The sequence below is a fragment of the Cricetulus griseus genome (assembly GCF_003668045.3).
Source record: "Cricetulus griseus strain 17A/GY chromosome 1 unlocalized genomic scaffold, alternate assembly CriGri-PICRH-1.0 chr1_0, whole genome shotgun sequence".
NCBI lineage: Eukaryota > Metazoa > Chordata > Mammalia > Rodentia > Cricetidae > Cricetulus > Cricetulus griseus.
The window spans coordinates 68,392,673-68,414,034 of NW_023276806.1; the positions used below are offsets into that span (position 1 = coordinate 68,392,673).

Sequence of the window (21,362 nt, forward strand, 5' to 3'; positions counted from 1 at the left end):
GCACACACACACACACACACACACACACACACACACACACAATTTTAAATTTTAAAATAGTATAGCATATAATAGAATATCATTTGATCAGTCAGCAATAAAGAGGAATGAAGAACTGAAACATGCCACATATGGGTGAACCTTGAAAACATTATTCAACAAAAGAAACTGATCACAGGCATGATGGCAGGATCAGGAAGCTCAGAGCTCACATCCTTATCCACAAGATCAAAGCAGAGAGAGTGCACTGGAAGGAGGCAAGGCTACAGACCCTGAAAGCCCACCCCCAGTGACATACTTCTTTCAGCAAGGTCACATCTCCTAAATCCCCCCAAGCAATGATACTACCTAGGGACCAAGGTGTCAAATGCCTGAGCCTGTGGAGAACATTTTTTCAATCAAACGACAGAAGCTTCATCTGATTCGTTTTACTCTTGAGCGACAGTAAATTAATAACTTTAATATTAAATTAAAATTTAAAAATAAAATGAGCAATCATCCTTAAGGATACATAGTCTCCAGTATAAAAGCTTCAATAGTAATAATATAGCCCCAACTATATCCTTTTATATTTAACTAAGGCTATAACAGTCTAATTATCTAAATATGATACGATGATATAGAAATGACCTTGTAACAGAAAGCCATGTAAAAATATACATAAAAAGGTGAACACAGATTTGCCCTTAGGGTAACTAAGTTGTAAGACTCAAGAGAGACAACTCCAAGCAACAGACACACTGGAAATTCCATGAGATGTTCCGTAATCTCTCTTGCATTTTCCCAGAAACAGCACAATTGAAAAGGAAGCATCCTCATAGTTACCAGCCCTCAGTTCTTATGATACTAATCAGTTTAGAGCAAACAAACTTCAACGAAGAGCCTCCATACTTCCTGAGTAATCAGGGCCCAAATATTTATAAGAACAATTATTTAATATCTAAGGTGAGAGCACTTTGTTAATATCGAATAAAAAGTACAATGAATGGCAAATGAAACTTTAAGCTTTCGTGCTATAAAATGGAAAAAATTGTCTCTTGCTATTTCCTTCTGTGAATATCACTAAGATGTGAGAGACAAACTCTTTATAGTCACACCATGAATCATCAAACAAAGAGGTAAATATAAGTGTTTCCTGTATAGGACAATTAAAGGATGTCACTGATGCCAAAGTCCTTCCCTTTCCTCCCTTACCTGCAACACTAGCACCCCCTCCCTGTTCTCCTCAACCCACACTTCCCCTCACTTTCTCTCCTCTCCCTTTCCCTCAACCCAACCCTTTCCCTCTCCTCCTGTCCCTTTTTATGGCCAATGTTAAATGCAGGGTCTCATCCATGCTAAGCAGACAATCTCCCCATGAGCTACCCACCTTCCACCCACCAACAGAAAGTGTTATGCTCTTGCCCAATAGCAAAAATTAAGTCATAACTGGACAATACTATGCTAGATAAAACACAAATGGTAACTACTAATAATACTGTTTTGAAAACAGAAACGAAGCAGGAGACACTGGGTCTGTAGTGTGCAAAGCAATCTCCCAGGCAAAGCATCTCAACTGCTGGGGAAAGCTGGACACTCATTTATTTTTCCTGAGTATTGAGAAAAACTTCATTTTTTTTTTTTTGAGACAGGGTTTCTCTGTGTAGCTTTGGACCCCATCCTGGTACTCGCTCTGGAGACCAGGCTGGCCTCGAACTCACAGAGATCCACCTGCCTCTGCCTCCCGAGTGCTGGGATTAAAGGCGTGAGCCACCAACGCCCGGCCGAAAAACTTCATTCTTTGATACAAGCTCAAACACTAGAATGGTTTGAGAACTGCTACTAAAAAGCAGACAGACCATAAATGATTGTCTTAGCTACTTTTCTATCACTTTGATTAAATACCATGACCAAGGCAACTTACAAAAGAAAGCATTAACCTGGCATACAGTTCCAGAGTGATAGAGTACTTACTGATGGCAGAGCAAAGACATGGCGGTGAGTAGCTGGAGCAGTTGAGGGCTCATTTCTCCACTGCAAACCGGAGGCAGAGTGCTCACTGGAAACACAGCTTCTGAACCCTCAAGCCTGCCCATCATAACACACCTCCTTTAGCCAAGCCACACCTCCCCAAAGAGGGGAACCAACTGGGGACCAAGTAGTCAAATGCCCAAAGATTTTATGAGGGATTCCTCATTCAAACCACCACACAGAGAGTCCTCACATGAGGATGCGACCCCTTTATTAGAAAAGGAACTCAGAAGGAAAACCATCTCATCACACTCTCCAAAAAGTGAACATCTAGTGGATTTTGAAGATTTGCTGTAGAATTTAGTTCCAATCTTAATGTACACTTGTTCAAGGCGCCAGTGGGTGCTAACCAGAAGGCCAAATGATTTTTGTGGTTTAGTAAATAAAATGCCTATTAACTCTTGAAGTTAATCACCACGGAACAATGGCTGATTTGATTTTTAAGGGTCTAGAGTAAACGAGGTATGAATTGCAGGACACTGCAGAATTTTCACCTCTCCAAAAACAAAGGCACAACACCCAAGGGTTTTGATGCTTCTGTTTTTGTTTCAAGATACCCTAGTAGTTTATCAGTTGGGAGAACTACAACATCAACTTTTAAAATTGTTCCAATCAAGCCGGGCGTTGGTGGTGCACGCCTTTAATCCCAGCATTCGGGAGGCAGAGGCAGGCAGATCTCTGTGAGTTCAAGGCCAGCCTGGTCTCCAGAGCGAGTGCCAGGATAGGCTCCAAAGCTATACAGAGAAACCCTGTCTCAAAAAACCAAAATAAAATGAAATGAAATAAAATTGTTCCAAATCTTGACAGAATATAGGAAGAAAGCTAGACACTAGAATTAACCTAGGGAAAGCACAATGTGCAGCAAAGCTGTGAAAGAAGCAAGATAATACTTGATCCCAAATTGTTTCTGTCTATATCTGAGACTAAGATGGCTCTTTTTACTTTTATTATTTATTTACTTATTTATTTAATAGTTGTTGTGTTATCATCGAAGACCATAAAGTACATACGTCAAACAAAATGTCGATTCTGAAAGAGCCTAGGGTGAGACACAGACATCAGAACTGTGGTGGTCTCTCACTTGGGTGACTAATTTAAAACTGTCCACACAGCAAACATGCTTCCAAGCTGCTAAACAAGTGTCACTGCGTAGGGCTGCCTCTGAATCACAACCACAGCAAACTTGACAGGCAAACGGGAGCAATCTCTAAACATCCCACCATGATCATGCTGGCCCTTCTGAAGTACATTAATATATCGATTAAATATTGCAACAAGACGGTTTCCATTTAATGTGTTTCGGAGAGCGGAGGTGGAGGGGTTGGGGAGAGGAGTGAGTTAACTTGCTGTTTCCAAGGCTTACAAATCAACAGGTTCCCATGGGAAAAGAGGTCCTCCCTCAACAGCACTAGGAGAGGGTCCAGTCACAGGGATGGGCTCTTCCCACCTTCTCAATTTTCAGTAGCAGGTGTGCCCAGGACTTTGAAATATTCCTAGACCATTCACACCTGTTTTCAGTGGTTTAGCAGTAAAGCTGTCCAATTCAAATGTAATTGGATGGATTTACACTGATCCAGTACAGCCTTCCGAGTCTTTCACTGAGATCTGGCCATTCTCACTTCCCGAAGAATTTAAAGACTAAGATAAATTTAACTGGAGAAGGAACAATAAAGGGAAGGACTGATAAGACACGTGACTTGAAAAACCAGATCCCTGTGCTCACAAAAGATTAAAATGGAAGTTTTTTTTTTTCTAGTGGCATTTAAATTACGTTTTTAGGAAAAACAAATTCATCACAATATTAAAATATCTAGAGGCTTTTTGCTGCAAAGGCTAATTTTTATATTATATGTTAATATAATGTTATATTTGCAATATAACATTATACATTAATTTTATAGTGTTTTTATTTTATAATATCATATAAAACATAAATGTGAAAAGAAAATCCAACTCCAGGTACCTACCTAGAGGAGTAGTGCCAACTGTATTTCTGCGTTTCATGCACCTTGGGGTAAATTTGAGATGCATTTGTCCATCTGTCACCAGAGAACTGGACAGTCACCTCAGCTTGGCATTAGCAGTGTCTCTCAGACAAAGGTTTATTAAATTCTTCCTACTCTGCCAAGCAGCGTTGGCGCACGCCTTTAATCCCAGCACTCAGGAGGCAGAGGCAGGTGGATCTCTGTGAGTTCAGGGCCAGCCAGTGAATTCCAGGACAGCCAGGACTGTTTCACAGAGATACCCAGTCTCAAAAACAATAACAAAACAAACAAACAAACAAAATTCTTTCCACTCATAACACCTTTCACCTGAGAAATTTTATGCAACTCCATATAAACAGGTATAGAAATAAATATACAAATCAAACATTCACTGACAATAAATCATAAAATAATTTATTCTAGAACAATTCTTTGGTATATGTCAACATTTATCATTTATTAAAGACAAAGGCAAATTTAAATATTAATGAGATAAAAGTGCTTGCTTAACTTTATATAAATAATCAAATCCTGGCTGAGTAAAGACACTGAAGGGTAGAACTTCTTCAATGGTTTTCAGAGTTGGATTCGGCCAATTGAATGCTGCTGGCGTTCCTTCACATAAAACATGGTACAAAAATGGCAGGAATATGTTTAGGGCCATTTCTGAAATTACTGGAAGTTCTGTCCTAAGCCCAAGACAAAGTTCATTTAACAATTTTTTTTAAAAATGAAACCAAATACCAGTTTTTAAAATCAAAGTTTTGGGGCCTGGAGAGATGGCTCAGCACTTAAGAGCATCTCAGAGGACCTGGATTGGATTCCCAGAACCCACATGGCAGTTGGCACTATAAATACAGTTCCAGGGGATCTGAAGGCCTCTTCTGGACTCTGCAGACACCACACACACAACTGGTACACAGACAAGCATGCTGGCAAAACACCTGTTTTGTTTTGTTTTGTTTTGTTTTGTTTTGTTTTGTTTTGTTTTGTGGTGGTGGTGGTGGTGGTTGTTTTGAGCCAGGATTTCTCTGTGTAACAGTCCTGGCTGTCCTGGAACTCACTCTGTAGACCAGGTTGGCCTCAAACTCAGAGATCCACCTGCCTTTGCCTCCTGACACATGTGCCACCACGCCTGGCTATAAATAAAAAGCTTAGATAAATAAAATAAAACTTTATAACACAGTATAATCCACAGACACACTATCAGTACTCACATGCTAAAGAATGCTGGCATGAAAACACTATATTTGCTCTCCATAATCATTATGTTTCTAAAGAGCAGAAAACTCTGTATGTACAGCAAAAACACCATGATTCATAACATACAACAGTCTTAGCTGAGGTATTTCAGGCAGCACATGGCACAAGGCAAGGGTACCCATGGGCATTCAGAACCAAGGCTGCAGTGAGGTCATGGGATTCAACACAAGCTAGCAACACCAGAAAGAATTTAGATTCTAAACTAATTTTTCATCATTGCATTTTAGAAATTTCACACTCTTCAAGACTCCTACATTCATTCACTCTATCCCTTATGAGGTCATAACTCATGATTTAAGAAATGGAGCCTGAGAGAACCTTCCTGAAGAATGAAGTGGAGACCAGAGGGAAGGACAAGGGACCTTTAAATAAGGTAGAAAGGGAAGAAGACCTTGGAAGGTCAAGGTGGGCACACAGAGAAAGCAAAGAACTGGGTACCTCCAGTTTTTGTGACTTTTCCAAGATGGACATAAAAACTGTTCTGCTGCAGGAGTCAAAACTGCACTCGACCTCCTTTGTCTGGGCCAAGAAGAAATAATTAGCCAAATTCCATTACTGGTGGCTTTAATTCTGCAGTCACTTAAAAGACTTTGTTCTTTGTGCAACCAAATTCAGGATAGAGACATCAGGCAGCTAACCAAATTTATTACCTTTTGTTAGCCTTGTGCTGGAAAGGCACAGCTAATTGTGTTAGTGTAATCGGTTTACCCTTTTTTTCTGTGGTCAGTGTAGGGCCCCTGGCAGCTCCTTCGGTTCCTTTTTAACTGAACAGAGACAAGCAGTGTGAGCAGTGTTTGCTGAAATGTTAGCATTTGAAAGTGTTAATCTGCCTTTTGAGAACCTACCTGCCTCCTCTCCCAATTCCCTAATTCCTTGCCTACTCTATCTCATCTTGTATTTAACTAAATACATATAAAATGACACTGTTTTCAGTAATAATGTCCAATGATGGTACAAATAGCACAGACATGGGCAATTGTCCTAACCTGTGGTAGAAATGGATATGGATCTTTCTAGACCAGAGCATTGTGGCACTTTATAGAGTTTACAGCTTTTTTTCTCTCAAAAGTTCAGTTTCTAAAAAAAAAATCTATCTAGGAAAAAAAAAGAGCAATGGAGACTTCCATTAAGATTTTCACTGTACTATTGTTTTGAAAAAAGATTTATTATTTTCATCTGCATAGGTGTTTTGCCTGCATGCATATATGTATACCATGTGCATGCCTAATGCCTAGTGCCTACAGAGGTCAGAAGTTTTGGATTCCATAGAACTGGTGTTAGAGATGGTTGCAAGCTGCCATGTGGGTGCTGGGAGTGGAACCTGAGTTCTCTGCAAGAACAGCCACTGCTCTTAACTGCTGAGCCATCTCTCCAGCTCCCCACTGCAGTATTCTTAATGAACAGCAAGTTTTAATAAGCTACCCAAGGCCCAGTAAGGTTTTTATGCCTTTGAGGAGGAAAGAGAAGGAAGGAGGAAAGGAAAGAGAAGCTCTTTTAAGAACTTCTCTATTTAATCGATATTAATTCGTCTTTAGATTTTATTAATTCTATGAGTTCTGTGGTCAGCTATCACACTTTTCATTTCATACAATTTAATGGCACATAATTTACATTCCATAAAATTTAGCTACGTGAAGGATACAGGTCAATGATTTTAGTAAACTTACAGAGCTGTGCAGTCATTACCATAATCTCTGTAGAACCTTCCCATTACCATAATCTCTGTAGAACCTTCCCATTTGTAGAACCCTCCCATTACCAAATCATTGCAGAAACCTCCAAATACCATGATCACTGTGGACCCCTCCAATTACCATGATCACTGTGGAACCCTCCCATGTGGCACTGCAATACTAGCTAAGGACTGCAAGCTCAGGGCCACCAGGGGCAATGGGGCAATATGGTGAGCATGAGCACCTATCTCAAAATACAATTTAGAAGGTATACAGCTCGGTCCAGCTCGGTCAAAGAATACTTGTCTAGCATGTGTGAGGTCCTGGGTTCAGTCTTCACCAAGAAAAAAAAAAACAAACCAAACCAAAACTGGCTGCTCTCATTTCCCTATATTCAGCGCTGTGGCTTCCATAAACATATATTCTTAGCAGTGCTCTTGGGACCATGCAAAAGGAGCTGACACTAACATAATAGATACCACAACAATTCCACTGTTTGTGAAGCATCTCAGAAATGGCCACTTTGCTTCCTGTTAACCATTCTTCATTGGAAGATATTTTTAAGTGCTCACCTTCTTATAATTTGGACTAACGAGAGTCTGGAAAAAGCTGTTTCTGAAATGGACACAGTGTTTTCACCTCAAATATTCAGGAGTTTGGTGCTTAGAAATAGGAACAGCTGACTAACAGACTGGCCAATATATTTTTGGTTAACACTGAACAGACTTTCCTAATTAGGGAGCATTTGTGTCATTTGATTTCTGATCCTTGCTCCAAAGTTCTCCCCACACAGCAGGGAGCATTAAGGAGAAGATTAAACTTAATTTAATAAGAAAATATTTTTACATGTTCAAACGTGTAGACTCAGGACAGCAGTATTTTTAGATCTAGGTTACTAGGGAAAAAACTCCTTTCAGCATTAAGAAATTCTTCAAATGACAAAGGTCAACAGGAAAGAAACTCTTGGCAAAGTGCAAAGAACATACACTTTAAAAAACTGTAGATAAGGGTTGAAATCTCCAGACCACTGTGTTTGTCCCCCAGCCCCACCTTCCCTTGTCTCCTCCTATTATCTGCCAGTCCCTTACCTTGCCAAAAAAATGTAAATAAAACATTTCAATGGAAAAAGTGGTTACAAGATTTTCATACAGTGAGTTTATACTGACCCAACTGTTTTTACTTGGGAACTAAGGCAACTAAATTATAGTTTGTCCCTTGTCAACTCAATATCCTTGCTGGCCATCTGTTAGCTTTTCTGTCATCCTCCACTCAAACACATAAAGTGAACCTCAAAAAATATTTAAGTGTATACTGCAGAATTGTTTTGAGACTCAAACAGATGTGCACTTACATGAGCTCTCCATTCGGAAGCACTCCAGGGTAATCACTGTGCTGACAAGTCAAGTCACAGCAAAGGTACCCAGGGCACAGTAACACATGTATTTGGTTTGTTCTCACCTTCATCCTAAGCACACATTCATTATGCCTGTACAAGTCACAATATTTAAAAATATTCTCTCAGTTAAATAAAAAGATTACACGTGGCTCTTCTGGTTTAAAACTGAACACTATTTTCAGTGTTTCTCTTTTCTGGAAAATTAAATGTTTTCAAGCCATGACAAAGAATATGACTTAACTGGATTGAGAGCATGCATTTAAGATTTCCATAAAATAATCGATGGGGAAAAAACTTTCAAGGTCTAAATCTATACTACTGCCTATCAGATACATGTACATTCCTTGTAAAATAGGTCAAAGTTTAAAGATATGAAAACCTGGTTACTGATTAAAGAAAAAATTTCCAGTTTCATCATCACACATTCTGGTGGGTCTGAAATCAATAGGTTATAGGGATTAATTACTCCAGAACTCTTTAACAACTTGGTGAAGAAAATGATGGCTTCCACAATTCTTCATCTTTTCCCTTTTCTTTTTCTTTTTCTTTTTCTTTTTCTTTTTTTTTTCTAAGACAAGGTTTAGCTATACAACACAAGCTGGCCTTGACTTTGGGACTATCCTCCTGCCTCAGCTTCCCAAGCACTGGATTAAAGGTATGAGCCACTATGTCTGGCTCATAGTTTTCTTAATTAGGACACTGGTTAAGGCCATCTCAGTTTAAACTAAATGTCTGTAGCCAAGGCTGGCCTTTTAATTAGTGATCCTCCTGTCTCAACTGGCTATTCTATTTTAGTGGCTCATATTTACAAGTCCTGTATTAAAGGTATGTAGTCTTCACGGGGATGCCATCTTCTGCCTTTGCTCTTTTCTCTCTTCCTGTGGTTTATCTGAGCAAATGAAAGTCACAAGCAATACTAAACTCTCTAAAAGGGGATGGAATAAAATATCCAGACAGGGCATTTTTCTGTTATCACATGCCCACTCTAGAACAGGTCCAGCACCTGATATAAGAACCCGAGAACTGACTGCTAGGTTAATGAATGAGGTTCCAGTCTCAGGAGCCTTTTGTAGCATGGAGGGGTATGTTGTTAGACAATGAATCTGAAGATCTGGGTTGAATCTGTAATATTAAGAAATCAGGGTATTACCAACCTTTGCTAATTAATGTTATAAGATGATTAGTTGTCACTTAACCTCCAAGAACCTCAGTTTCATTATCCACAAAATGGGAATGAAAACTAGAAGGGCCACCGTGTGATGAGAACACCGAGCAAATAAAAAACACTGTTGAGTTTCTATAATAGAGCATCTCAAATTATTTAGAATCATTTTCAAATTTCTGCGTAATGGTTCATTGTTAGAGGGGCTATTTGGTTTATAAACCAAAAGGAAAACTTTGACAATAACAAAAGATTTTAACTTCTTTCTTTTCTCCAGGGTTTATAATTGCCTTCATATAAATTGTACATATTCATACCTTATAAATCCTAACTTCTGGGTGCTATGGCCAAGATTATTTTTGCTTTGTATTCTGAGGTTAATGTTACTTGTTATTTTGATACTTTTGTCCTTTTCACAGACCTTCTTGCAGTTCCTAATCAGATAAAGCTGAGGTGGGCTCTCAAGGAGCTCTGTTTCTTGGGATAATATCCCACAGCCTAGGGTAGTGATTCTCAATCTGTGGGTCATGACCCATTCCATAGGTGCCCCTAAGACCATCAGAAAACAAAGATATTTACATTAAGATTCATAACAGTAGCAAAGTTACAGTTATGAAGCAGCAATAAAATAATTTTGTGTTTGGAGGGTCACCACAGCATGAGGAACCGTATCAAAGAGTCACGGCATTAGGAAGGTTGAGAACCACTGCTCTAGGGGATCTAGAGTGCACAGCTGGGCATCTTCCCTGAGTTCTACTTGTGTTTCAAGTTCTATAAGCAGGAATGTGAAAACTTCAGTTAAGTTAGTGTATCTCCAATGATGGTGTCAGCATGTATGGGGAGATCACCTTAACAACGTTCTCTATCAAACTGCTTATTATGTTAATCAATGTGCTTATAATAATGTGACAAATTCCCTGAGTTTTATTACAAAGGAGGAAAAAGTATCTCCTGGTTGAACATACACTTGCCATCATCAGGTAGGATGGGAAAGGTAACATGCCTTTTAGTGCACTGACCTTTTGAAACCTCCAGTTCTCAATTGTAATCCTTACAACATTACAATCCTGTCCTTGAGTCTTGGGAAATATACCCCTCCCTTTTTCCCCATGGACCTTTGACCCTATACATTTTTATTATTCTCATGATGCATTCTGTGTTGAACACAGGGCCTAAAACAGAAAGGACTCTCAGCCGCTCCAACATCATTATTTTATTAGAAATCATAAGCAGCTCTTGCTCAGCAGTCAAGTTAGACCTTGTAAGTTCACAAGTTCTCAGAGTCAACCTGCAGGCAGGCTGGGAACAAGGCTGGACAGCCCGTGCCATGCATGCCAATGCTGTCCCCTAGCTCCCACAGCCTTCTCTACTATTGTCTTTAATAAACATGATATAAGTTCTAAACAAATGCTTCTGAGCTACTTTTCCTTTCCCACTAGGGTCTCTTATTGTCCACCTCACAGCCCCATTAGTGCTAAAACTTCTGGTCTTCATTTAGCCCCACACCTTGTATTTTACAAATACATAATAAATACCTGGTGATCAAGGACTGTAAAGCACAGGAGGGCAAAAATGTAAAGAGAAAGTAGAAAACACTGGTTAGCTAACAGTCAGGTACAGCCAGTTTTCATAGGGTTTTTTTTGGTGATTCCAGTTTAGGGCTTGGTCTAAGCTACCCGCTCTTGGGGAGGAAATAGATGGGAGACCAGGACATATTCCTGAGATATAATGAGAGGGCAGAAGATGGTCTGTGGCTAGACTTGTCCCACACTACAAACACTAGCCACTAAGTAGGCCCTGCTCTTTATATTGCTCACCTTCCTGATGGGGGAAGTGCTTCTATGTATGTATTTGTCTTATTGGATGATAAATAAAATACTGTTTGGCCAATGAGGCAGCAAGTTAGGTGGGACTAAGAGTCAAGGAGGATTCTGGGAAATGTAGTAAAAGATCTAGGCAGGAAGTGACATAGCAGGCAGACTCAGTACTTAAGCAAGGACAAGAAGGAAGTCAGCACCTTCTCTCTTCCTCCTGAGTCACCATGTGAGCCCGGGAAGACAGGATGCTTCTGCTGGCATCCATAAGATAAGTCTTATAAAATATATAGATTTATGATAATTAAGAATGAGCTAGCAGGCCAAATCCTAGTCTTTGGCCAAGCAGCATTTGTACCTAATATAAGTCTCTCTGTGTTACTTGGGACCTTAACGTGGTGGTGGGCGGAACTTGGGCAGCTTGGCAGAAAGTGCCCACATGGCGGCAGGGCTTGGGCAGCTTTGGAGTAAAGACTTATTGTAATACCTTCCCCTGCCTCTCCCTCCCCCATCCCCCATAGTAAGCAGAAACTCCCCAACAGCACCTTTGCCTCCACTGTCTGGCCCTGCAGCTGCTCTTTCAGTCTGATCCTTTTACAGCCAGGCTGAAGTGAAGACAAAGGTGAGAGGGTGGTCTTGCTGCAGCTCCCAGCTGCTCATTCTGATGCTCCTGAGGACAGGTGCGGACTCTGTTGGCACTGAGAACTTGCTACAACTTCTGGGGACCTCAGATGAGTCACCCTGTAAGTCTAACCTGTTTTTGACTTTCTCTGTCTGCCTGGAAAGCCGAGCTGCCAGACTGACTACTTCAGACGATGGATAACCCCAATATCTTAAGTCAATCATTATATAATAAATGTACCAAAACATAGTAGAACACATGAGGTTATATAGCTATAATCTGTCACTTAAAAACAACTGGTCAACTCTAACACTTCTCATACTTATTCTTTTGATGAAAATGATGCAGAGCTTGGAAAGAAATTTAGAAGCACAGAACTTTATGGCTGAAAGGAATCCAGAAACCACCTGGCCCAACCACTCTCCACATTCAGTAGAAAAAGAAGCTGGGGTCCAGAGGTGAGCCTGTTCTTGTGAAGAAAACCACCCAATGTAGAACTTAGACTGAATTCTGAAAAAATAAAAGAAGAAGAATGTAAAAGATCAAATGAACTCAGTTAAATTGGACCAGGCTAGAAGAGCCTACACAGCGCATTAGTCATCTACTGCTGTACAACAGATTATTCCAGACTTAAGTCACTGAAATGGCAAACCTTAGTTCCTTTCTGTGGGTCAGTGACCAGGAAGGGCTGGGCTGGGGAGTAGTGGCTCAGGTTCTCTCATGGACTGCCACTGTCTTGGCCATATTCCACTTTCTTTTCTAAGCTCATTCGTGTACCTGCAAGACCTCAGCTTGCTTGTCATTCTTTTACGCACCACCCACAGAGACCTCTCTGCAGAAATGCCTTAGTGAAAATGGCTTCTCAAGAGTGAGTGACTAAAGAAAGAAAGAATGAAAGTAAGAACCTAGGTCTTTTCATAAGCTACTCCGGTGTCAGTCATTTTACTATTTCCTGTTGTAGTCTCTAGAAATATGCCAACAAGGTGTGACTGTCAAGAGGCAAAGATTGGGTTGTCTCAGTTACTTCTCTATTGCTGTGAAGAGACACCATGACCAAAGCAAGTAACAGAAGTGTTTATTGGGGGCTCACAGTTTCAGAGGGTCTATGGCCATCATGGCAGGAAACATAGCAGGGGGCAGGCAGGCATGGTGCTGGAGCAGTAGCTGAGAGCTTACATCCTTATCCGAAAGCACAAGGCAGAGAGAAAGCTAACTGAGAATGGCATGGGCTTTTGAAATTTCAATCCTCATCCCCAGTGACACACCTCCTCCAAAAAGGCCACACCTCCTAATCCTTCCCAACCAGTCCACTATCTGGGGACTAAGAACTTAACTACATGAACCAATGGAGTCCATTTTCATTCAAACCATCACAGGGGACATATTAAAGGCTGCTTTCCTCATTTAGAAGCTAAGGGAAACTGTGATGGCTCCAAAGTCAAGGCTGGCCATGCCTGGTGCTCAAGGATCAAATAGAAGAATGTGGGGGAAATTCCTTGAATCTCTCATTAGCCCCATCCACAGAAAGCATGTCATAGTCATGCTCTCAGGAGTGGTGTTAAGCAAAGTTTTATTAAAGGTATATTCAATATGTATAGAGAGCAGTCTAAAAACACCTTTCATAACAGATGCAAGGCTGTCTTATTGTTCTTTTCCTAAGCTCCACCATACAAAGATGAGTGGGTTATACACTGGCTAGGGCTAAGTCCATTTTTCTTTCCATAAAATACTAAAACAACAATATATCACATGATAGATAAGAGTAAAACTTAGTTATAGGAAGGAGTTCTGGCACAAAGTAGAATGAAAAACAGAGCAAGCATCTGAGATTTCATTTTTTTTAAAAAAAATAACTATTGAAAACAACAGCTTTCGTTAATAACCACACACAAAAAAGTAATTACATAATGGTAAGTAAACTAAATCAGGACTGTTATAAAAGCTTTCCAGAACTATAGAAATGGCTCAGTGGTTAAGAGCACTGGCTGCTCTTCCAGAGGACTGGACTTCAATTCCCAGCACCCACATGACGGCTCACAGCTGTCTGTAATTACCCTCTTTTGGCCTCTCTGGGCACCAGGAACACACAATGGGTACAGACATATATGAAGATAAACCCCATATACATAAAATTAAGAAAATAATAAAAAATTAAACTTTTCCAAACACATGAAGTGCTTAGAACTTTGAAAAAAATTCTCAACTGTAAAATTCAAAGAATGATTACAATTTATTCTACTTGACATTGGAGAATGCTTAAGCATAAGAAAGAGATGCCAAATATGTAGAAACATAAAAGATTGTGAAAGAAGACCATGTGTCTACTTTTAGAGCCCCAAACACACAGGTGGAGAAAAGATTGCTATAGAATCATAAGACAGTTGAAAGGTACTTTGTAAACAATAGGATACAATCCTTACCTTAAGGCATGAGTTTGATTTTTATAGACACAATAGATGATGCTCATGCCTGCTAATAATACACTGGAAAGTTAATTGTTGACTGTCGGAAATGAGAGTTGTGATCACTATGTAGCCTCAGCATACCCTGTACCCTAGATTTCTCTCTTCTCCTACACTAGCAGATCATGAGTGAGTGTGTGTGTGTGTGTGTGTGTGTGTGTGTGTGTGTGTGTGTGTGTGTGTGTGTGTGTGCCAGGCAAGCGTTCTACCACTATACTACAACCCCCAGCCCTACAATGTTTTAAAATCAAAACTTAAATATAATAGATAATAGGTAATTGAGTTACATCTAAAAGAAAAGCAAATAGTTTCTATAAATTTATTCCTCATGTATTCTAGGAATAAACTAAACTTGAGAATAATTTTACTTGGAATGAGATCACCTGTAGGAAAAGTTAGTTTTTGCCTACAACATTGAATACTGACTGCAGAAAAACAGCCAGTAGTCATGGAATCTTGGAGGGGAAGTCAGTTAACGATATGTGTTTATAAGAACTTAAGCTTCTGAGATATGAGTCCAAGCAGAAGCATTGCATTTTCTTAGAGAAACATACGATGCTGTGGAGAACAGCTCTTAGGCAGTTTTTGTACAGTAGTTTGCATGAGTATTTCATCCCAGTACATCAAAGCCTCTTGTTGTTTGGCCAACACCACTTGCTCTCTTCTTAGGCTCTTCAAACCACACCTACCTCCTCATCTGGCTTCCCTACACATAACGAACAAGATGCCTTGTTGGGAAAAAAAGAAATGTTTTAAATTATGAGGAAATAAGTAGTTCCCCTTGTAAATAGTGACACTAGTTTCTTTTGGAAGTCTGGAATGTAATAAATTGGATTTTTTTGGGGGATGGGGGTGCTCTGACAAGCCTTGAATTCCAGAAGCCAAGAAGATAAGGGCTAGAACCAAGAATGAGATGAGTTGAGCCAAATCATATGCATGTAAAGACCTGGATTCTTTAGGTGACAAAACATCTTTGTCTCATTTCTTAATTATGGCACAAACTTACATTTCCTGTCATTGTTCACTTTCAATATCACTTTATTTAGTCTTAACAATTAAAGGTTATTAATTATCCCACAAATGAAAACACAAAACAACCAAGCTAATATTAACAGATTTATCCGGAACTGCCTGACTCCAAACATACGGCTCTTTCCATCATAGGTTTCTTTCATTTACTGTTGAAAAGCTCTGTCAAAGGCTCCTCCTTCTATTATACTAAAACAACATCCACCCTCTGAGCCCAATTATTGGACATCTTATTAGAGTGCAAGCCTCCATTTGTAGTTGTTTATTTCTCCTTTTGAGCAGGTATAAACAGCTTGAGGGAAGACACAAATGTCCTAGTCTGTCTGTCTTTCTTTCTTTCTTTCTTTCTTTCTTTCTTTCTTTCTTTCTTTCTTTCCTTCCTTCCTTCCTTCCTTCCTTCCTTCCTTCCTTCCTTCCTTCCTTCCTTCCCTCCTCCTCCTCCTCCTCCTCCTCCTCCTCCTCCTCCTCCTCCTCCTCCTCCTCCTCTGAGGCAGGGTTTCTCTGTGTAGCTTTGGAGCCTATCCGGCACTCACTCTGAAGACCAGGCTGGCCTAGAACTCACAGAGATCCACCTGCCTCTGCCTCCCAAGTGCTGGGATTAAAGGTGTGCACCACCTCCTAACAGCATCTCAAAAAATGTTATGGATGGGTGTTTTTTTTTTTTTTTTTTTTTTGGAGCTAGGGGCTCATATAACCCATAGGTTATGCCCAAATTTCCTGTGTTGCTGAAGATGACCTTGAACTCCTGATCCTCCTACTTCCACATTCCAAATCCTGGGTTACAGGCATGTGCCTTGCTCTCTTCAATCTTGTTTTGGGGTGGGAGTGGGGAAGATATTGTAGTTTTGTTTTTTGTTTTTTGGTTTTTTGGTTTTTTTTTTTTTTTTTTTGTTTCAGACAGGGTTTCTTTGTGTAGTCCTGGCTGTCCTGGAACTTGCTCTGTAGACTAGGCTAGCCATGAACTCAGAGTTCCCCTGGCCTCTGCCTACTGAGAGGAAAGTTGTACACCACCACTGTCTGGCTTCAATTTAGTTTTCAAATGAATAAGATTAGAACTACACACTACAGAAATCCAACTGTTAAGACAACTGTTAAAACCATGAAGAAGGATTCCTCAGGATGAGTAGAAGCAATTTTTTTTAGAAGCAAAATTTTTAAAAGGGAAGTATTTTTTCTTTAGTAATGTATAGGACAGTACAACTCCCTACAATAAGGCAAGAAGCAGGGCAAAGCTTTGCACAGGGTCAGTCTCATCAACAGATATACACAGACCAGCTAGGAAAACGAAGAGCCAGGGAAAGAGGGCTGTTCATGGTGTGGACTTGATGGAACAAATACACTACATATACACAGTAACTAGTTCTATGACTACTGTAGTGAAACTAAAGCTTGACTAAAAATTTTTTTTTTGTTCAGGTTAAAGAACTAAGACCAGATTGGGCCTTTTAGATTTGTGCTTATCATCATCATCATCATTAGTGGTGGTGGTGGTAGTATATATTCGAGTGTGTGTGTACACGCATGTGTGTACAGGGACCTGTGCACCACAGCAACTATGAAGGTCAGAGGACAATTTTTATGAGTCAATGCTCTCCTTTACTGTAGGTTCCAGGGATTGAACTGGGGTAGATAGGCTTCTATGGCAAGCTCTTTACCAGCTATGCCATCTTGCCAGGCCCAGATTAGATCTTCTAGTAGAGAACATAGGTATCTGTTGCTGAGGGCACTAAAAATGGTCAATAACAGGGTTTACTACACACATACTAGAGAAATCAATTAATCTTTAGGGCAGTGGTACTCAACCTTTGGGTTGTGACCCCTTTGAGGTTGCATATCAGATATCCTGCATATCAGCTATTTACATTATGATTCATAACAGTAGCAAAAATTACAGTTACAAAGAAGCAAAGAAATAATATTATGATTGGGAGTCACCACAAGATGAGGGACTGTAATAAAGGGTTGCAGTATTAGGAAGGTTGAGAACCACTGCTTTAGGAGATTGTTTTCCAATATTATAGATTGATTTGATGGACTGAATAGGGAAGAGACAGGATGTAAATAAAAAGTTACACAACTTGCAAGTCAATTTTGCCCCTATTTTATTTTTAGGGTACCAATGATAAAAATTAATTTCCAATGTGGCATCCTTCCTCTACAAACAGGTTCTCAACAACCTACTGACTCTGACCCCAGGGACATCTGGCAATGTCTGGAGACATGTCACCACTAATAGTAGGGAACTCCCTCCACCTGGCAGGCCAAGGATGCTCCGTATACCCCACAATTAACAAGGCAACAACCCCCACAGCAAAGAGTCATCTGATCCCTAAGGCCACCAGTGCCAAGGTTGGGGCATCTTAGCCTCCAGTGTCCACAGGCACAAATCTAAGCTGTCACCAAGGTAATGTTTGTTGAGAATTAAACTAAGAACAACAGCTGCAGTTTATTAAGCTGTTTTAATAGGTGAAATCCAAGCTCAATGCTAGATCTGTACTAATACATTTAATTCTTATGGAAATCTTATGGTGTATTACTTATTCCTATTTTGCAAAGATAAAGAGGTGATAACTTGTCCACAGCTTCATAGCAAGTAACAAAGTTCTCAAGACTCCCCCCGCCCCAATATTGCCATTTCCCAAACCAGCAGCTTTTGTGTACAGTAGAAGCAACTGAAAAACACCAGAACTGTAACATCTGGGGACAGAGAATCCAAAACCGGAGACAGAACATGGTAAGAGCAGCTCCAAGAGTGTCCATGGGGTGGGCTTAAGATTTACACTCATTACTTCCAATTCTCTGGTGCTTCCCTATTTTAGAAAAGCCAGGAGAGCCTAGCTTGTCCAGTCTAGCATGTTTCTTGATTGCTGAACTGAAACTAAAAAATTATAGAGGAAAAGTAGAATCAATAAAGCATACGATGATAAAGAGGCAATGCACAGTCAATGTTACATTTATAAAGGATATTATGGTCTTCAGTTGATCCCTGCATGGCCCAACAGGAGCCTGGAGAAAGGCCATTGGATTAGATGATGTGTTCAAGGCCACAATGCTTCATCCATGAAAACAATAGTGCTACAGACTAAAAACCACTGGAGCATTCTTCAAAATGACAAAAAGAATTTAGCTCAGATTTACAAAGGACTCAGGGGTTCCTGGTTCTCTCTTTGAAAATATATATTTCCTTATATAACCCAATGTCATTGTCACACCTACCAAGATTAAGGCCACTCATCCAATATCCAGCTCTATCAGATTTCTTACCTTGCAGAAAAAGGACTCATTAGAGTTGGTTTACGGAATCAGGATCCAAACAGGGACAATACTTGCCTCCCTCTTTAAAGTCTCTTATAACTAGCGCAGTCTCTCTCCCTCCTTTTCCTCCACAGGGTTGACTTACTACAGAAACTAGGTTAGCAGCTTTAGAAAATGTCCCACATTCTGACTCTGCCTATTTACTTCCTTGTGTTGTAATTTAACTGGATCTTTCATCCCCTGTATTTTTGGCAAATGGAAGTAGCTTTAGAGCTCTGGTCTCTCTTTTTCTGACAAGAATGCTGCACAGGAGGTACTGTGTGCTTCATATTCGAGACATCAAGAGGCACATGTCTGCCTTGTCCCACTTTTAGCCATGCCACACTTGATCAGAGGGCTCAAAGGTACCAGCCTAAGATATGAATCCACCTTTCAACTAAGGCTTCTGGCTATTTGTGACCACTATCCTAATCAATTTTCATGATGGGATGCAAGTAGTGACCTTCTAATTTTTTAAATTTTCTACTAGTCCAAAGACAGTTATTGGGCAGACTCTGTCCCTCACCAACTGAGCCTAACTGGTTTCTGTGAACTATAATTTGTACAGGAAAAGCAGGACAACTCTTTTTTACCCTCCAGTTTTCAGAGTGAGAAGCTGGTGCCCTCATTACATCCTACAGAGTTTGCCTACAACAAAATTTAACAGACAGCAGTAGCAAAATACTTTTTTTTTTTTTTTTTTTTTTTTTTTTTTTTTTTTTTTAAGACAGGGTTTCTCTGTGTAACAACTCTGGCTGTCCTGGAACTTGCTATGTAGACCAGGCTGGTCTCAAACTCACAGAGATCCACCTGCCTCTGCCTCCCAAGTGCTGGGATTAAAGGTGTGCACCACCACTGCCCAGCCAAAGTACATTTTTAGAAAATATATTAATGGAAGGGAAAAGAGATTCTGTGAGCAACCTAACAAAATTATAAAGGGAGTCAGTTCAAACTTCACATTTGCCCAGCAACCTGGGATAATGATGGGGCCCAACAGTGTCTGCACAAACCTTTACTCCAGACAAGTGAAAGACCCGTCCAGAACCCAAGGATCATGGCAAAACAAGGAGAAACTAGCCATTTCCAGACACAATTCAGAGGCAAATGCTAGACAAAGATCTGACTTTTTACTTTTTGCAGTGCTTGGGGTAGGACCCAGGGTCTTGTGTATGCTAGGCCAACATTCTGCTATAGAGCTATTCCCAGCCTCCTGACTTTTTTTAAAAGCTACATTCACAGATAAAATTGTGAACACCATAAATTATTTGAAATACCCACAAAGGTGGTTGTGATTAAAATAAATGGATTTTTTTCTTCTGAAAAAAAAAAAACAAGATGGAAAGCAGGAAGTCATAAATTATAAGATGATGAAAATCACACAACTGTTACAAAGCCAGTTCGAATGTATAAAGCTCTTAAGAATCCAAGACAGTCTTCAGGACGCTAGTAGGTTAACGGCAAAGATGGCACTTTATCTGGCAGATACAATTCAAAACAAGTAGATCTGAAAAGCACAAACCTGGTAAAATGTAGCAGGGCAGCCAGTAAACAAATACATGGAGGCATGGCTTTTTTACTGTTCACGTCTAAAAATGTCTTTTAACTGTAGTTATTTAAATAAAATAGTAGGTGACATAGGTCCAGAAAGTTAACTCTCGGGAAGATCACATTTCTAAGGCTGGCCTGGGACTCTGTTTCAGATGCACGAGAGAGTGTGCACACAGGCATCATCTTCACAACAGTAAGGGGAGTCGGGCTGAGGGCAACCTCACTAAAAAACAGCTGGTCTGCTCTGACATTTCTGCATCCCCCCACCCCTCCTCTTTTTATATAAGGAGGCCTACCTCAAAAATAATCCATAGCCATGAGAACCTATGTCCTGGTAAGAACAGATTATCTGCATCAAATAAAGCCTCTCAGTAATTCAAATGGACTACAAGGAAGCTCTCAGGAGGTGGCATGAGATGTAGTTGAGCTATTTTAATGTATGAATGGCAAGGAATCTGATGGAAACACTGAACAATCCTGCTTCTAGCTCTCAAGCTAACATCATCCAACCCCTCCTAGCTCTGGTCTTCAGGTCTGCTCTAGGTTTGCTCCAGTTCCTGTCGCACTCAGTTCCTGGCTTTTTCCACTCATACGCCAGGTATTAACCTGAGTCTACAATAAATGTCCTATACACAGATTATTGTTATTAGAGTTTATTTGTAAAACTGATTTGTAAAAGAAAAATGGATTTAACTCAGTGGGTTAATTTCCTCCTTGCTTCCTTCCTTGCTTCTTTCCTTGCTTCTTTCCTTGCTTCCTTCCTTCTTTCCTTTCTTCCTTTTTTTTTTTTTTTTTTTTTTTTTTGTGGAGAGGCAGGATGTCGAGACAGGGTTTCTCTGTGTAGCACTGGCTGTCCTGGAACTCGCTCTGTAGACCAGGCTGGTTCCGAATTTACAGAGATCCATCCGCCTCTGCCTCCTGAGTGCTGCTGGGTGAGATTAAAGGTGTGCGCCACCTCGTCAGGCTCCCATTTCTTGTTTTTGACTAATCTACGAATCCTGTCCCCCTTCATCTTCTCGTTCCTGACAGACAAAACCTTCCCAGTACCCTTAGCTTGTTACTCCACTCAGGCGAAAACGCCACACAGTGGGCTTCCTCGTCACA

General features: G+C 40.2%; 1 protein-coding gene across 7 annotated transcripts in view; it reads right to left on the reverse strand.

Moving 5' to 3' along the window:
* Window positions 1-21,362, reverse strand: part of Sh3d19 (SH3 domain containing 19) — a 155,540-nt gene that overhangs the window by 100,694 nt on the left and 33,484 nt on the right. The window lies entirely within an intron of this gene.